This window comes from Dermochelys coriacea, chromosome 1 (genome assembly GCF_009764565.3).
Source record: "Dermochelys coriacea isolate rDerCor1 chromosome 1, rDerCor1.pri.v4, whole genome shotgun sequence".
NCBI lineage: Eukaryota > Metazoa > Chordata > Testudines > Dermochelyidae > Dermochelys > Dermochelys coriacea.
The window spans coordinates 299,789,734-299,805,828 of NC_050068.2; the positions used below are offsets into that span (position 1 = coordinate 299,789,734).

Genomic DNA, 16,095 nt, shown 5'->3' on the forward strand with positions numbered 1-16,095 from the left:
ATCTTTCCATATCAGGGGAGAAAAAAAGTTATACATCATTACCATGATTCCCCCAGTGTTGCTGTAGCTGTGCTAGTCCCAGGATATTAGAGAGATACACAGGGTGAGGTAATATCTTTTACTGAACCAACTTGTTTTGATGAGCGGAACAAGCTTTCGAGCTTTTACCAAGCTCTTCTTCAGATCTGACACGTGCAAGCTCAGAAACTTGTCTCTCTCACCAACACAAATTGGCCCAGTAAAAGATATTAAGTCACCCCACCTTGTTTTTCTAAGATAATATGTGAAGTTTACTCAATTCCCATAAAATTTTACCACCTCTATTGAAATGTATGCCTCTAAAATGCAAACAACATTGTGCCTAAAAACAAAAATAGATTTCAGTTAATATCATTTTTCATAATTGTGCTAGAGTCTTCTCATCGATCCCTCATATGTGGCAATATTAAATTAAGAACAAATCTTGAACCTACCTCCTCAGCAATAAAGGTTCATTTGGCAGCCAAACCAGTGTGGTTTCATTGCACAAGTGCAGGATGGGGGACGGATTCTAGAGGGTGCACAACCCCTGCAGAGCAGTACAACAGGGAGTCAGAGAGGGGTAGGGCTGTGGAAACTGCCACTCACAGATGTTTTGATTCTCATCCCTTCAGAGCAAGTAGTAGGGCAAGGAATCACAAAGGCCACTGAAGATCCATAGCTGCTTTCTCTAAGGGCCGGTGGGTAGGATTCCAACCATCTGCACATCTCCTAGCAACTAGCCTGACAACACAGGAGAAGCTGGGCATAGGATATTCTCCATGTCTAAGTGTACTTATTTAAACAACAAAGGAAGTAAAGTTAGAGAAGATTCCTGAAATGGGTACCAAATATGCCACAGCAGAAGACACATGATTTTAGGTAATATTAATTTGTAGGCAAGCACCCATACTTTCTTCCACCAAATTGCCCATGGCAATACTTCACACTGAAAAACAAACCATGGAGCCCAACCTCCATCCCAAGTGACAAAATTCTCTCGGCCCAATCTTCTAGCTGATTAAACCCTTCTTTCACCACCAGTAATAACATTTCCTCACCTACCATCTCCAGATTTACTATGCAGGGTAAGGATATGTCTGTTTGAGTCCCCAGACATCTTAATTTACAGATGACTACACAAAACTTTGGATCAGCTTTGCAGCTGTAAGTTGAGGTCTTCAGCTTCTGTCATATTTTTTGAGCTAAGGGAGGGAGCACTGCAGAATCATTGAACTCAACAGTTCCTAAGCTAAACCGATGAGCTTTTGTAGAACTCACTTCCGTTCTCATTGGCTGGAAGAATAGATCAAGACAATGCAGGATGTTTGGTAGGAGTAACGATGGGGGAAAATGGCTCAACATAAATTAAGCCATACATGGAAAAAGTTATTGTATTTTTGATTATTCTCTTGATAAATTGTTGCAAAGAACGATATACTGAATATGGTATACAAGGATCACTAATGGAAAGAAACCCTGCAGTGCAATAAGGAAAAACCGCTGAAGATAATTAAACATGTACATTTTTCTAAAGCATCCTATAAAAAAAAGTTTCCCAAATTAAGTGGTGGCACAGCCCTGGCAGAGCTCACCCTACTGGACACATACCACCACACTGCTGTATTTGGATTCCATCATTCTAGACCCTTGTGCTTCTCTTAGTCTGAGTAGGCTTCCATATTGTCTCTCCCTACCTTCGCCTCTCTGACACATTTCTTGGGCACATACTCTTTATTTGTTATCCTTCATGGAAATGGGACCTCTCTCCTTGGCCACCAGGACCAGTGTTGAACCCCCACCCCACCCCACCCTCCAACATTCCTGTAACTTAAGCACACCCTTTCTCAGAGCTCCAACCTTGTGGACACTCTAGGCTTACAGTACCCCTCTTCAGGGACACAGGATAGTGGAAACAAAAAAAATGGTTACCTACCTTTTGTAACAGTTGTTCTTTGAGATGTGTTGCTCATGTCCATTCCATTCTGTGTGTGCACACACCCATGAGATTTTTACCTTAGCAGGATTGGTAGGGTTGGCTGTAGCGCCCTCAAGTGCCACGTCCATGCATCAGTACATTAGACGATGCCAGCCCTACGTCCTTTCAGTTCCTTCTTGCCGGCAACTCCGACAGAGGGGCAGGAGGGCGGGGAATGGAATGGACATGAGCAATACATCTTGAAAAACAGTTACGAACGGTAATTAACCATTGTTTTTTTTTTCTTCGAGTGCTTGTGCATGTTGATTCCATTCTAGATGAGTCACAAGCAGTATACCTAGTGGCACGCTCTCAATTCACAGTCATGTGGCTTGCAACTCTGCTCTGCCAAAGCCAGCATTGTCTCAGGCTTGCTGGGTGAGTGCATAATGAGACGTAAATGTGTGGCTAGATGACCAGGTAGCAGCCCTGCAGATATTCCAAATCGGCACCTGGGCCAGGAAGGCTGCCGATGAAGCCCGTGCCCTAGTTGAGAGGGCAGTCATGGTCGCCAGCGGAGGCACCTTCATCAGGTCATAGCAGTAACGGATGCAGGCTGTGATCCAGGATGAAATCCTCTCGTGGACACTGGACGACCTTTCATCCTGTCCTCCACCACAACAAACAACTGTGTTGACTTGCAAAATGGCTTAATCCTGTTGATGTAGAAGGCAAGCACCCTCCTGATGTCCAGGCTGTGCAATTTGTGCTCCTCTTCCGATTTATGAGGCTTCGGAAAGAAGACAGGTATATGTCTTGGCCGGTATGAAATTGTGAAACTACCTTAGGCAGGAATGCTGGGTGTAGCTGCAGCTGGACTTTGTCCTTGTAGAACACTGAAGTAAGCTCCCTGATCTCAGAAACCCTACGTGCAGATGTTATTGAGACTTGGAAAGAAACTTTCCAGGAGAGGAGTAGGGAGCAGAAAGCTAGAGGCTTGAAAGGGGGTGGACCCATGAGTCACAACAGCACGAGGTGCAGATTCCAGGGAGGATCCCTGATGTGCCAGTAGAGACGCTCCAGAGACTTTTCAAAAACTGGACAGTCATGTTGTGAGCGAAAACCAACCTCCCCTTGAGCAGACGGTGGAAGGCCAAAATAGCAGCCAAGTGGACTCTGATCTACGACAAGGACAACCCTTGGAGCTTGAGGTGCAGAAGATAGCACGCTTCACAGCAGGTAATTCTGGGCTCAGCCTGGATACCTCTTCTCGTTTGGCTAGGTAGGTCATTCTAGTGGAGGGCTTTCTGCTACCCAACAAGATCTCTTTGACATAGGCCAAGCATTCCCATTCCTCCTCATTCAGCCATGCAATAGCCATGCTGTCAAGTGCAACGCTGCCAGGTTTGGGTGCAGAAGACTGCTGGGGTTCTGGGACAGCAGGTCTGTCCAGAAAGGTAGCTGTAGCAGGGCAGCTACCAAAAGATCCAGCTGCATGCCGAACCAATGCTGTCAAGGCCACGCAGGGGCTATCAGGATAACCTTCGCCCTGTCCTGTTTGATATTCATGATAAGGAAATAAAGCATCCTTCAGACAATGGCTATTAGCCAGGATGGGCAGGGATGGTGTCCCTAGCCTCTGTTTGCCAAAAGCTGTGAACTGACAACAGGGGATGGATCACTTGATGATTACCTCTTCTGTTCATTCTCTCTGGGGCACCTGGCATTGGCTACTGTTGGAAGACAGGATACTGGGCTAGATGGACCTTTGGTCTGACCCGATATGGCTGTTCTTATATTCTTATGTTCAGATGGAGGGCAGCATCCCAGTTTCCCAGATCCACGGAGACCATGTGGAACTTAAACTTTTTGAGAGATTGCTGAAGCACCGCAGGTCCAGAATGGGTCTTAGACCTCCTTTCACTTTCAGGATTAGGAAAAAATGGGAGTAGAACCCTTTTTCCCCTCATGTCCCAGGGGACATCCTCCACTGCTTCTAGCTGCATGAGATTCTCAACCTTTTGAATGAGGAGTTGCTCATTAGAAGGGTCCCTGAAGAGGGACAGGGAAGGGGGGGCAGCCAGCCAAGAATTGCAGGGTGTAGCCCCAGGATGCAATCTCGAGCACCAACAGTCTGAGGTGACCCGTGACCAAACTGAACCGTAGGGACGAAGATTGTTGGGGAAAGAACGAGACAGATCCGGGGAGTTGACTGGGGCGTCGCTCTCAAGCACATCCTCAGAATGAATGTTTCTGGCCCCTGTGAGGCTTCTACAGGCCAGCTTGTGCTGGGGAGTGGGGGAATGAAGGGTGGCGACCACTAAAACTCACGTCTCTATCCCTTCTCCTTGCAGGTCCCTGTCATGGTTGCCAAGGCCTTGGCAGCAGGGCAGGCCAGAACTGCTTCTTTGCTGACTGCAGTATATGCAAACCCAGAGAACGAAGGGTGGCCCAAGTGTCCTTCAGTCAGTGCAGCCTAGCGTCAGTCTGCTCTGCGAAGAGACCATTCCCATCAAAGGGAAGATCCTGGAACAAGGTCTGCATTTTCTGGGACAGACCAGTGGTCTGAAGCCAGGAGCTGTGCCTCATGACCACTGCCGAATCGGCTGTGTCCCATGCCCTTTGGAGGGAGCACCTTGCAGCTGTCGTACCCTCCTCCACCAGGGCCCCGAATTCCTGTGCCGAGTCCTGGGGCAGTGAGTCCTTGAACTTACAGGAAGAGTCCCATAAGCTGAAGCTGTACCTCCCAAAGAGATCCTAGTGATCGGGCACCTGGAACTGAAGGCTGGCCAGTGAATAAATCTTTCTCCCCAAAAGTCCAGCCTCTTGGCCTCTTTATTCTTGGGGGTCAAACTGGTTTGCTGGGTCTGTCCTTGTTGGCCACAACACGGACAGGGATAGAGGACAAGAGCATACTGAAGAGGGTGTCTGTCTGTTCAGCCATCTCCTCCACTTCCAAGCCCAAGTTCGTAGCCACCCTACGAAGCAGGGCCTGACGTTCTTTAAATTAGTACAGTGGGCTGGTGCAGGAGCGGCCTGCCACAGCCTCATCCAGGGACAAGGACAACAACTGGGTCATGGGGGGAGGCCCTGAGGCATCATCCCCCACGGGGTAAGAGGGTTTTGGGGTGAGCGCTTGCTCCTCTGTCTAGCCTCCGAGTGCACCACATGAACTGAGCTCGGTGCCATTGGTTGCTGCTCTGAGGTGCCAGCCAAGGAATGGACTGACTGAGGCATCAGCATCACAGGTATGTCCCACTCACTCCGATGAAGTGAGCTGTAGCTCACGAAAGCTTATGCTCTAATAAATTTGTTAGTCTCTAAGGTGCCACAAGTACTCCTTTTCTTTTTGCGAATACAGACTAACACGGCTGCTACTCTGAAACACTCCAGTAGAGTCATTGGGTTGATTTGCCGTTTAGTTTCTTGGTACAGCCTGATAACATAAAAGAGTGAGAAAAATCAAACTTGCTCTTCTCGCTTTTGCCACAAGTAAATGAAAAACTCTATTAAAGAAAAAGTGATAGTTAACCAAGAAAAAACTACAGGGCAAAGAAACATCTGAATCATATTCTAAACAGATAAGGGCTCTTCTTACATCTTTTTCATGGACTTCTAAAGTACTCTCATGAGTCATTTGGAAAATACCAAATACCATAAGCAACAGAAGAGCGATTTTTGGAAGTGTACAAACAGTAAGCAAGAGCACTTTTATAATTCCACTCGCACACAGGAAAGAGGGCCTATACAGAAATGTAATGAAGTACGGAATCAAACATATGCCATTTAAAAGCCTCTTTATGATCAATAAAAAAGTAGAAAAGTTATTTAAGCCATTCTCCCATTTTCCCCTGAAATTACAGCCATTATAGAATGCCCCAAGTGCTTTCTGAACACTTTTGAAATTCTTTTAAAGTTTGAGTGTAGTAACTCTAATTGTCAAAGATTGAAGCTACAATTCTTTTTTTTTTTTTTTTTTGGAGGGGGAGGGGGTTGAGTAGAGGTACTTTCTTATGCTTAGTGGAAATGCTTAGTGGGATGATTTCAATACACTTTATAATTTGATTTTATCTGATTCAGTCTCATGTTAAGTTTAACAGAATAATGAAGGTCCCAGATGCAACTAAAAGGTTATTAATGCCACATCTCAAAGACACAAATTTCACTCTAAATTTCACACATAAATTTGCCATAGATTGCTGCCATATTAAGTAGTAAATGATTGGTGTACAGGCTAATTGAGTTTTACATCTGCTAATATCAGTTCACATCCTTTAGGGGATTTGGACTCCAGGCTCACAGCTAATTTCCTTTTTAAATTCAGATATTTGGAAGCTATTTTAGCAAGTACATTCCTTACAGAACAGGCAAAATTACCAAGGATCACAAACTCATCTTATTAAAGGGAAAGCTGGTAACAACCCCTATATTTAGGCAGCCTAACACTTTCCACACTAAAGGATTCTTATGCTCTTTTCTTTGAGATATTGAGGCTTTTGATATTCAGCTGGGAGAAGACTCAAGACTACAAACGAGCCTTTTCTTTAACCTACGAAATTCTATTTTGTTTTTTGCCAAAATACCAACTGTTAAAAAATCACCAATTTCCCTTCTGTCACTTGTGTTCCTCAAGAAATTTTTTGGCAGCCTGTAATATAATAACTAAACAGAATAAGAGAGAAAGCACAAGCGCAAGACTGGGCAGGGCTCCTCCTGATGGTCACCCACAGTACCCAGCATCTGGAGCAATCATTCCCTTCCTGAGATAACAGTCTTGTCCTACAGCCAATTAATGTCGTTACTTCTGAAGCTCAAGTGGTGGCGGTCTGTTTTTCCTACAAGATCCGTGCCTCATTCAGTGCACAGAACAGATGCACAAGGTGGCAAACTTAAGGTTGTGTGGGCAACCATAAATCAGACATATCTAAACTCTCAAATATTGGCAAATATTGAGTTTATAATGGTAGCATAATGGCTTTCTGCTACCCAATGGTAGCATAAGAATTTACAGTGTTAGCCTGGCTATACAGCAGCAGCTAGGTTCTTGGGAACACTGCCAAACAGAGGGAGTTGCAATTTTCTTAAAACACATTTTGGGGTTGGGGGAAGAATTCTGTCCAAGAGAAGAATCCTTGAGCAACCCTGCGTGAAATCCTGGTCCCATTAAAGCCAATATGATGGTTTTTGCTACGTATGTTTTGTGATTTTTTTTATTTTTATTTGCAGAGGGTAGGCCATATTTTGAGTAGATTAATAGATTAGGAAATCCTCATTCAAAGCAAAAAGAAATAAGACTTGACTGGCTTTAAATCTGATGAAAAAGACCTTCTCCAGCCTTTGTTAGGTGCTTCTGTTATCTGTAAATCTTCCTTAGTAAAATAAAACAATTCATCTGAATTCATAAGAAGGCTGAAATGGCAGTCTTGATAGCCACTTCTTTATGATTAATGTAATTTTCTGTTGTTTATTGCCGATGGATTTACAATGGTTTTGTGGCAATGTAGTCAGACTGACTTCGTTGGAGTTATCCTGATATACAGTAATGTCAGCAAGTCACAGTCAGGTCCCCTTTCCTTTAAATAGCAGGGTTTTGGTAACAGTTTTCTGACAGTTTCAAAAGTCAGTTCCTCAAACTTATAAACCAATAAAGAGGCCCTCTCATTGTTTGAAAATAGATTTGGAAATGTATGTATTATATGGATGTAGATTTCTGGAGCAAGATATAGGTCATCCATATATATCTACATAATCTGTGCATTTGTGCAAGTGACAGAGAGAATAAACCATGTGTGTGTATACATGTGGGTGTGTGTATATATATATATATAAAGTACTTACAGGGCATAGTATCACTTTGCATTAAAAACAATTACCACAATCCTGCAATGATGGTTAAGATTTGGTGCTTCCTACTGTACATGTGTTTGATTCCCAGTTTATTCATATATATGAGTAGCAGCTGTGTTAGTCTGTATTCGCAAAAAAGAAAAGGAGTACTTGTGGCACCTTAGAGACTACCAAATTTATTTGAGCATAAACTTTCGTGAGCTACAGCTCACTTCATCGGACGCATTCGGTGGAAAATACAGCGGGGAGATTGATATACACACACAGAGAACATGAAACAATGGGTTTTATCATACACACTGTAAGGAGAGTAATCACTTAAGATGAGCTATTACCAGGAGGAAGGAGGGGGGAAAGGAGGAAAACTTTTTTTGTGGTGATAATCAAGGTGGGCCATTTCCAGCAGTTACCAAGAATGTCTGAGGAACAGTAGGGGGTGGGGTGGGGGAAGAAATAACATGGGGAAATAGTACTTTATGTAATATGTAATAGTACTTTATGTAATAATACTTTATGTAATGACTCATCCACTTCCAGTCTCTAGTCAAGCCTAAGTTAATTGTATCCAGTTTGCAAATTAATTCCAATTCAGCAGTCTCTCATTGGAGTCTGTTTTTGAAGTTTTTTTTGTTGAAGGATAGCCACCCTCAGGTCTGTAATCGAGTGACCGGAGAGACTGAAGTGTTCTCCAACTGGTTTTTGAATGTTATAATTCTTGACGTCTGATTTGTGTCCATTTATTCTTTTACGTAGAGACTGTCCAGTTTGACCAATGTACATGGCAGAGGGGCATTGCTGGCACATGATGGCATAGATCACATTGGTAGATGTGTAGGTGAACGAGCCTCTGATAGTGTGGCTGATGTGATTAGGCCCTATGATGGTGTCTCCTGAACAGATATGTGGACAGAGTTGGCAACGGGCTTTGTTGCAAGGATAGGTTCCTGGGTTAGTGGTTCTGTTGCATGGTGTGTGGTTGCTGGTGAGTATTTGCTTCAGGTTGGGGGGCTGTCTGTAAGCAAGGACTGGCCTGTCTCCCAAGATCTGTGAGAGTGATAGGTCGTCCTTCAGGATAGGTTGTAGATCCTTGATGATGCATTGGAGAGGTTTTAGTTGGGGGCTGAAGGTGATGGCTAGTGGCGTTCTGTTATTTTCTTTGTTGGGCCTCTCCTGTAGTAGGTGACTTCTGGGTACTCTTCTGGCTCTGTCAATCTGTTTCTTCACTTCAGCAGGTGGGTATTGTAGTTGTAGGAATGCATGATAGAGATCTTGTAGGTGTTTGTCTCTGTCTGAGGGGTTGGAGCAAATGCGGTTATATCGTAGAGCTTGGCTGTAGACAATGGATCATGTAGTGTGATATGAATGAAGCTAGAGGCATGTAGGTAGGAATAGCGGTCAGTAGGTTTCCGATATAGGGTGGTGTTTATGTGACCATCACGTATTAGCACCGTAGTGTCCAGGAAGTGGATCTCTTGTGTGGACAGATCCAGGCTGAGGTTGATGGTGGGATGGAAATTGTTGAAATCATGGTGGAATTCCTCAAGGGCTTCTTTTATATGGGTCCAAATGATGAAGATGTCATCAATGTAGCGCAAGTAGAGTAGGGGCATTAGGGGACGAGAGCTGAGGAAGCGTTGTTCTAAGTCAGCCATAAAAACCCATCAGTCCAATACACTTCCCCACTAGAAATATTTTTAAGATGACAACTAAGATGATGATGATGATGAAGTTGATGAGTAATATTTCCTGATGCACCAGGATTTTTTTTTTCCATTAACCAGTTGCGGGTTTTTCAAACCCTAGCCTTACTGAGGTTTGTGTCCTTAAACAGATCACTCACTAAATCATGGTGGAGAAACAGAGCAATAAGTAAGGCTACATTTAGCCTGTGAGCTGTCCATGACTTGTACAATAAATACCCCGACTAAATCTTAGGTACTCTGGGGGGCCCCAGGGCACTGCTGCTGTGGGGGGGAGGTGCAGCCCAGGGCGCTGCAGCTGCTCGGGGTAGGGGAACACCACAGCTGCTCGGGGGGCAGCTGCTCGGGAGCTGCTCCAGGGGCAGGGGGAAGATGCTGGGGGGAGGGGTGCAGTAGCGCCCAGGACCACTGCTGCTCCGGCATTCCCCGAGGCAAGCTGGCTGGGGCCTCCCCAGCAGCTGCCAATGCGACTGCTCCTGGGGCTGCTCCAGCTGCAGCAATGTGGCTGACCCCAGAAGTCACAAAGGTCACAGAATCCATGACTTTTGTGACCTCCATGACCAACTTGCAGTCTTACAATAAAGGTCTGTGATTTCAAAGATCCAGTGGCCTGGAGTCCCTGCACACAGGTAAATAAATTTTGTCTATTGACTACAATTAGAGCATTTCAACCCATGAATTGTGTGGTGAATCCTACCCCGAAATTCTTCTTAGTCCTCTTCATCAAGCTAAATTACTCAGACTTTGTGTGGGGAGGGATGAATTTCACCCTGCATGAGCAAGTTCTGACTATGAACTGCCATATAACTGACAACGAGTAGTCAGGGAAGAGACAGAGATTCTCTAGCCTGGTGGCTAAAGGACTCCCATAGGATGTGGAAGTCCTAGCTACAATGACTAATCGTTTATATACAACGGAACTGCTTCAGCAGGAAGACTGATTGAGTCCCACTTCAGAATATCCCATAGCCTAGTGGTTAGAGCAGCTTCTGAAAGATGGCAGATCCCAGTTCAAATCCATTGTGCCCTCAGACCACCTGGTGGCGAAGGCACTCTGCAGCAGCGAGGGAAACCCAAATTCAAATCCCTTCTCTGCATCAGGCATGGTGGGGCTTGAACCTGTGTCTCCCCATTTCCAACGTGAGTACCCTGGGCTAAAAGTTATAAGAGAAGTCTCCTCCTCTTCCCTGCCCCCACCCCCAACTTGTTTGATCCCAAATGGATTTGTTTTTCAATTCATGAAATTTTAGTTCTTTTTGCAATATTTAGATTTGATCAAACTTTTTTTCCCCAATTTTTCAGACTTGGCAGCAAACCAAAAACATCTGATATTCACTCAGCTCTAGAGAGAAAAAAAAGCTATCCTCGTATGCTGAGAACACCGACTGTAAAACTGGGAAATGGAAAAAAATATATTTCAGAAGTGATTCTATCTACAGCCCTCAATGTACTCAACTGTTCTCTCGACTGGAAATCAAGATGATTTCTAAAAATTATCTTTCATCATGAGGTTCATACTTCAAAAATCTAAATACAAGATTTCAAATAGAATACAATGAACTGGCTAAAATAATTTAGAATAAATATATTTCAACACTTTTCTTCTATTTACTGTACCTGGTAATAAAATGATTTTCTCAGAAACTAACTGAATTGAAGATCAAAGCCATCTCCCTTGGATTTGTGAAGCACTATAAAGGAATTTCTGTTCATTTGCCATATTTACTAAGACAAAATAACAGAAAAATATTGAGATAGGAGAAACACTGATTTTTGTATGTATAGCAAAATCAAAACCAAAGCATATTTTTCATGTCTATTTTAGTTTCCAAGTTACTTATTAATTCAACTCTGCATAACTACAATGTGATAGATACTGTACTAATTTTTCCTAGCATTTCTTTAAATAGCTCCAGTACAGAATAATCTAAAAAATTATGAGAGTATCTATATATAAACAAAAGCATTGCTCAGCAATGGGAAAGATTTCTTTCATTATTTCTTCTACATTTAACTTTTGTCCAGGAAACTCTGTGCTCACAAAAAGCCATGGAGAGCCAAGTCTTCTTTTTATGCACAAAAACAGACTCAAAACTAGCAATATCTGGGCAAACTTCATCACACTGCTGAGCCAATGTGCATCAGCCATGACCTAGAAAGGTCTCTTCTTTGGGCGATAGGGCATTTGTCATGCCTCGTTTTCTCACGTCTCGCTGCTGAGACAATCAACTAGGGGGTCAATTAGACATGGGGGTGGTTTATGTACAGCTATCCAGTAAGAGCTGGACTAAGCCACCAACTCATGTAACATGCTCACCCAATATTCAGGGCTAGAGTCACAAAACCTTAGGCGTGGTGACACTGAGCACCTCCTTCTACTTGGGATTTGAGCTGCAACCCCTCTCTTAGCATAGGCACCTATGCCATTTTAACAACAATATCGCTACCTCCCTCATAGCTTTTAGCCCAATTGTTAGGGTACTCACCTAGGAGAGACATCTGGTTCAAGTCCCCGCCTCCAGCTGACGGGGCAGTGGGAAGGGATTTGAACTGGGATCTGCCACCACTCAGATGAGTGCCCTAGTTTCACTGTGGGTGAATAAAGATAGAATCATTGGGACAGAGACAGCAAGCAAGCAAGCAAGCAACCAACCATGAGAATGTCTCTATAGCCTGGTGGTTAAAGCACTCACATGGGAGGTGGGAGACCCAGGATCCCCCTGCGCCAGTGACATTTTAACATTATTTATCCCCAGTGGAACAGCTTCAACAGGAGAGACTTGTCACACCCCAAGCTCCCCCCCCCCGCACCTTCAGGGGATTCTCTTGGGGAGGCAGATCAGTATTGTATATGCATTGTATATTGCTAATGCTGTTGCAAGCATCACAGGGCAATTTGGGAAGATCAAAGGTGTGAGTGGAAGATTCTTTTGCAGGCTGCAAGAGGCCAAAGGGGGAAGGAGAAAGAGAGCAGAGAACGGGTTAACTCAACACTGCAGCTAGCAAGCTCAGTCCCACGATAAGACGCTGGCCCCAGTCAAAGGTCACGGCGCTAGAGGAAAAGTCTGAAGCTGCGTTTATATCTCACCCAGCCATGAAAAAAGAAAAAGTACACTGAACCAGGGCTGCAGAAATGGAAAATACCGGTGAGACGAGGGAGCAGAGCTTCGCGTCCCTGGAGCCATTGTGTTTTCGGAAAGCGGAAAAGACCACAGAAAGTCAGTTTGAACTGGCACAAAGAGCACCAGGAACAGAGGTCACGGAATGGAACACCCCCAAAAGGAGCCCAGGACTTAAAACCCTCCTGAATGCTGGAGTAATTTGGAGATTAGCAGCGGACCTTGGATGACCTGTGCACACAGGACAGAACTCCCTGCCTCCCTTCCCCCTCTTCTTCTTACGTTACACCCAGGCCTGGCCAGCCTCGGGTAGTGAGTGTGAAATATGAAAGTGGGTTAGGGCTTGGGGCACTAATACTTTCTTCCTTCCTCTGAGTGACGTGAGGAGCAGCCATCATTCTCTGATTTTATTATTTTATTAATAAAGCTTTATAACAGACACTTGGTGTGTTCTGTCATCTCCTCCCCTAATGATCCTGTGGCCTCAGCTTGATCACCTGACTCCTCAGACAGATTGGTAACAAAAACCTGTCAGTCTCCCACATCCCTGGGAGTACCCAAATCATTGGGCTAAAAGCTATGAGGGAGGTCATTCTCATTCCTCCCCCAGGGCCCTATTGTGTCATCTTGTCTACTGGGGCTGGATCCAGTAGGTGATGTCTGAGCACACTTACCATATCGGGCCCTGCAGGTGAGTTTAGTGGACGAATGCTTATCTTCTCCCAGTTCATGCTTCGCTCTGGGGCTTAAGCATCTGGGTACATGCGATGGAGCTGCAGTGTGCACACTCAGAGGCAGACACGTAGGCGCCAAGGGAACTTTTCCTGCAAAAATTTAGGTACTGAGCAAGTTTAGGCACCTATAGTGTTTGGGGGCAAGGCACTGAGTGGGACTTTCTGAATCCCAGTGTTGTCCGATTCTGGGACTTAGGAACCTAAAGTGGCAGTTAGGCACCCAAGTCCTTTTATGAATCCAGCCCTCAGTCTATATTCAACCTGAACTAGAGTCGAAAGGTTCTGTATCCAACTGCCAATCCTTGACCCAGCCAGTCTCCCCTAGAGAAAGTTAGTGCCATCTCCCATAACATCAACAAAGAAAAAAAAACAAAAAACCCCCAAGATTTCCATGGTCTAAAATGTTATAAATAATAAATCAATGATTGAGGTTAATGATTTCTATCTCGTCCTTAATGGATCAAAGTCTTGCATTATAAAACCACTAAACACAAATTGATACAATTTGGCAGAATCAGCAGACTGCATCCAGGAAATGCTAGACCTGCCTTATGAGAGGCTCCAACAATCTTCCTCTTCAGTTCTCCCTTAAACACACATGACTTTCTTCAGATTTTACATCATGGGAGGAGTTAAGTGAGTAAGTATGGGTATTAGACAAGCAGCCAAATCAAACCTATACAACAGACTGACTTCCTGATCCATTAGCAAGTGTGTTGCATTAGAAAGGAAGAGTCCAGGAACTGAAAAAAAGTGAAAGCATCAATGTATGAATCCTGATGCTAGGGAATATAGGACCAGAGCTGTGCTCAGCACAGGAACCAACATACGGGACAGACCTTAGTGACTCAGGCACCTTTCTACTCCCTGACTTTGGGACTGATCCGCTCTGCTAGCTGTGGATTGCTGGGCCACACACTGGCCTATGTAGGAACACTCCTACATAAAGGGAATCTTTGGCTGCCTTACCATGGAAATTTTCTGTCCACTTTATACAGCCCAACATAGAATCTGTCATCTGAAAGCTGTATTGGATGTTGACAACTAGTCCAGATTACTATCAAGTCTGGAAAAGGTGCAGAGACTTTCAGATTTCTGCCATGCGCATTTTGTCTGCACAGGCCGTTGTCCTCTACTGTCTAGTGGACACAGAAATGCACAGCTTTGATCCATCCAGCTATTCCTTGGCTAGCTGAGAAGTGCACAAAGTGATCCATTCGACGATGGTCTGTTTTGATGCCTTATCTCTGCATCCGAGATGGAATGCAGCAAACAGAAAAGCTCTGCAAGTCCTGAAACTTTGTTACCGAAACTATATTTAGGTGGATTGTCTGATATCAAGGACCACACTGTGGCAATTATGCTACAGATCTCAGCACCACCTTAGAGGAAGCACCAGGGATGTTGTGCCTAAAAGCATGCACACTCTTTCTTGTGGTTTATCAGTGCACGTGGAGGAGTACACTCTGTCAAAGCATGCCTCCTCCCTGCCCCCTTCTCGGTAATTTGTGCCCCATGCCAGAATCAGGAGCAAGCAGTCCCTGCTCTCCCCAGAGAAAAAGGACTGTTGGTGGGAGAGGTCCTTTCAAAAAGGTCCAGGGAAGGCTTCTGATGCAGTCCCTTCCTCTTCCTGCACAGCTTCACAAGCACCATCACCACTTGCTTTGGGTGGCGGAGAGAATTGGAGAGGAAGAGACAAAGTGAGCATGTGCAAGTTAACTGCGAAATAGCAAGCAAACTTTGGGAACTCTGTCCAGGGTCCAACCACTTGTTTCCTATTACTGTGATTCATAAAGCACAGATTCTCCACAGGAGAATTCCACACAGATTCTCCACAGGAAAAGAGCTCTGAATTTTAAGATTTATGGTGACCTCAACTGACAGGAAGAAGAGCAAGATTTCTTCAGTGAGTCAAATGGTCTGCTCATGAAAGCTCGGAAGGTGAGATTAAGGGGCTAACTAAAGCATCTATGGATTACATGTGGTTGTGTGTACATTAGTGCCTAGAGACCCCAAATGAGTTTGGGACTCCATTATGCTATGCACTTTATAAAACAATAAAACACATTTCCTGCCCTAAAGAAGAAAACACAAGAGGTGGGAGCACAAACAGAGGCATGGTGAGGTGACTTGCTCAATGTCACGCAGCGGATCACTGGCAAAGCAGGGAATAGAACCCATGTTTCTTTACTCCCACTCCAGGGCTTATCCACAAGACCAAAGTTTCCCAATCAGTGGGTCAACACGCACAGATAGGACAGCAGGGGCTGTTAATGAAGGACAATCATGGGGATTGTATTTGTCAGGCATTGAAAATTTATTAAAAATCTAAAGAAAAGAAAAATCTCACTCCCCGCACATCCTTACCCTTCAAGGTCAAATATTCTGTCAACCTCTCAAAACACACACACAATTATATAAGCTAATTGATACACTTACTATAAAAATAGGAGTAAAAGTGTAAGGGGCCATGCAATTTTTTTACTTCAAAAAGAGACTGACAACCTGAACAGGATGAGAAACTTTGTACTACATCATGATGGGTATCTTTGCTGCCCTGATCAATCTGGTGATGTGTGGATGACCACTTAGGGAGATGGGAGGGGAAGGACGACTGTGTTTATAATCTCTCTCAGAATGCTCCACATTCAAACGCAAGAGCTTGCCTTGCTCCACAGATGAACTATCAGAACAATAGGATTTACTCTTTGCTTTACTGAGTCTTTTATTCCTTTTTCAGATTTCTTTTTCCTTCATAC

General features: G+C 44.4%; 1 protein-coding gene across 6 annotated transcripts in view; it reads right to left on the reverse strand.

The window, feature by feature from the left end:
- Nucleotides 1-16,095, reverse strand: part of CNTN1 (contactin 1) — a 434,625-nt gene that overhangs the window by 329,191 nt on the left and 89,339 nt on the right. The window contains exon 2 of one of the 6 annotated variants that reach the window (XM_038373417.2): nt 11,970-12,072. The exons of the other annotated variants lie outside the window; for them this stretch is intronic. The gene's annotated coding sequence lies outside the window, so the exon portion shown is untranslated. The remainder of the gene's footprint in view (nt 1-11,969; nt 12,073-16,095) is intronic. 6 annotated transcript variants of the gene reach the window in all.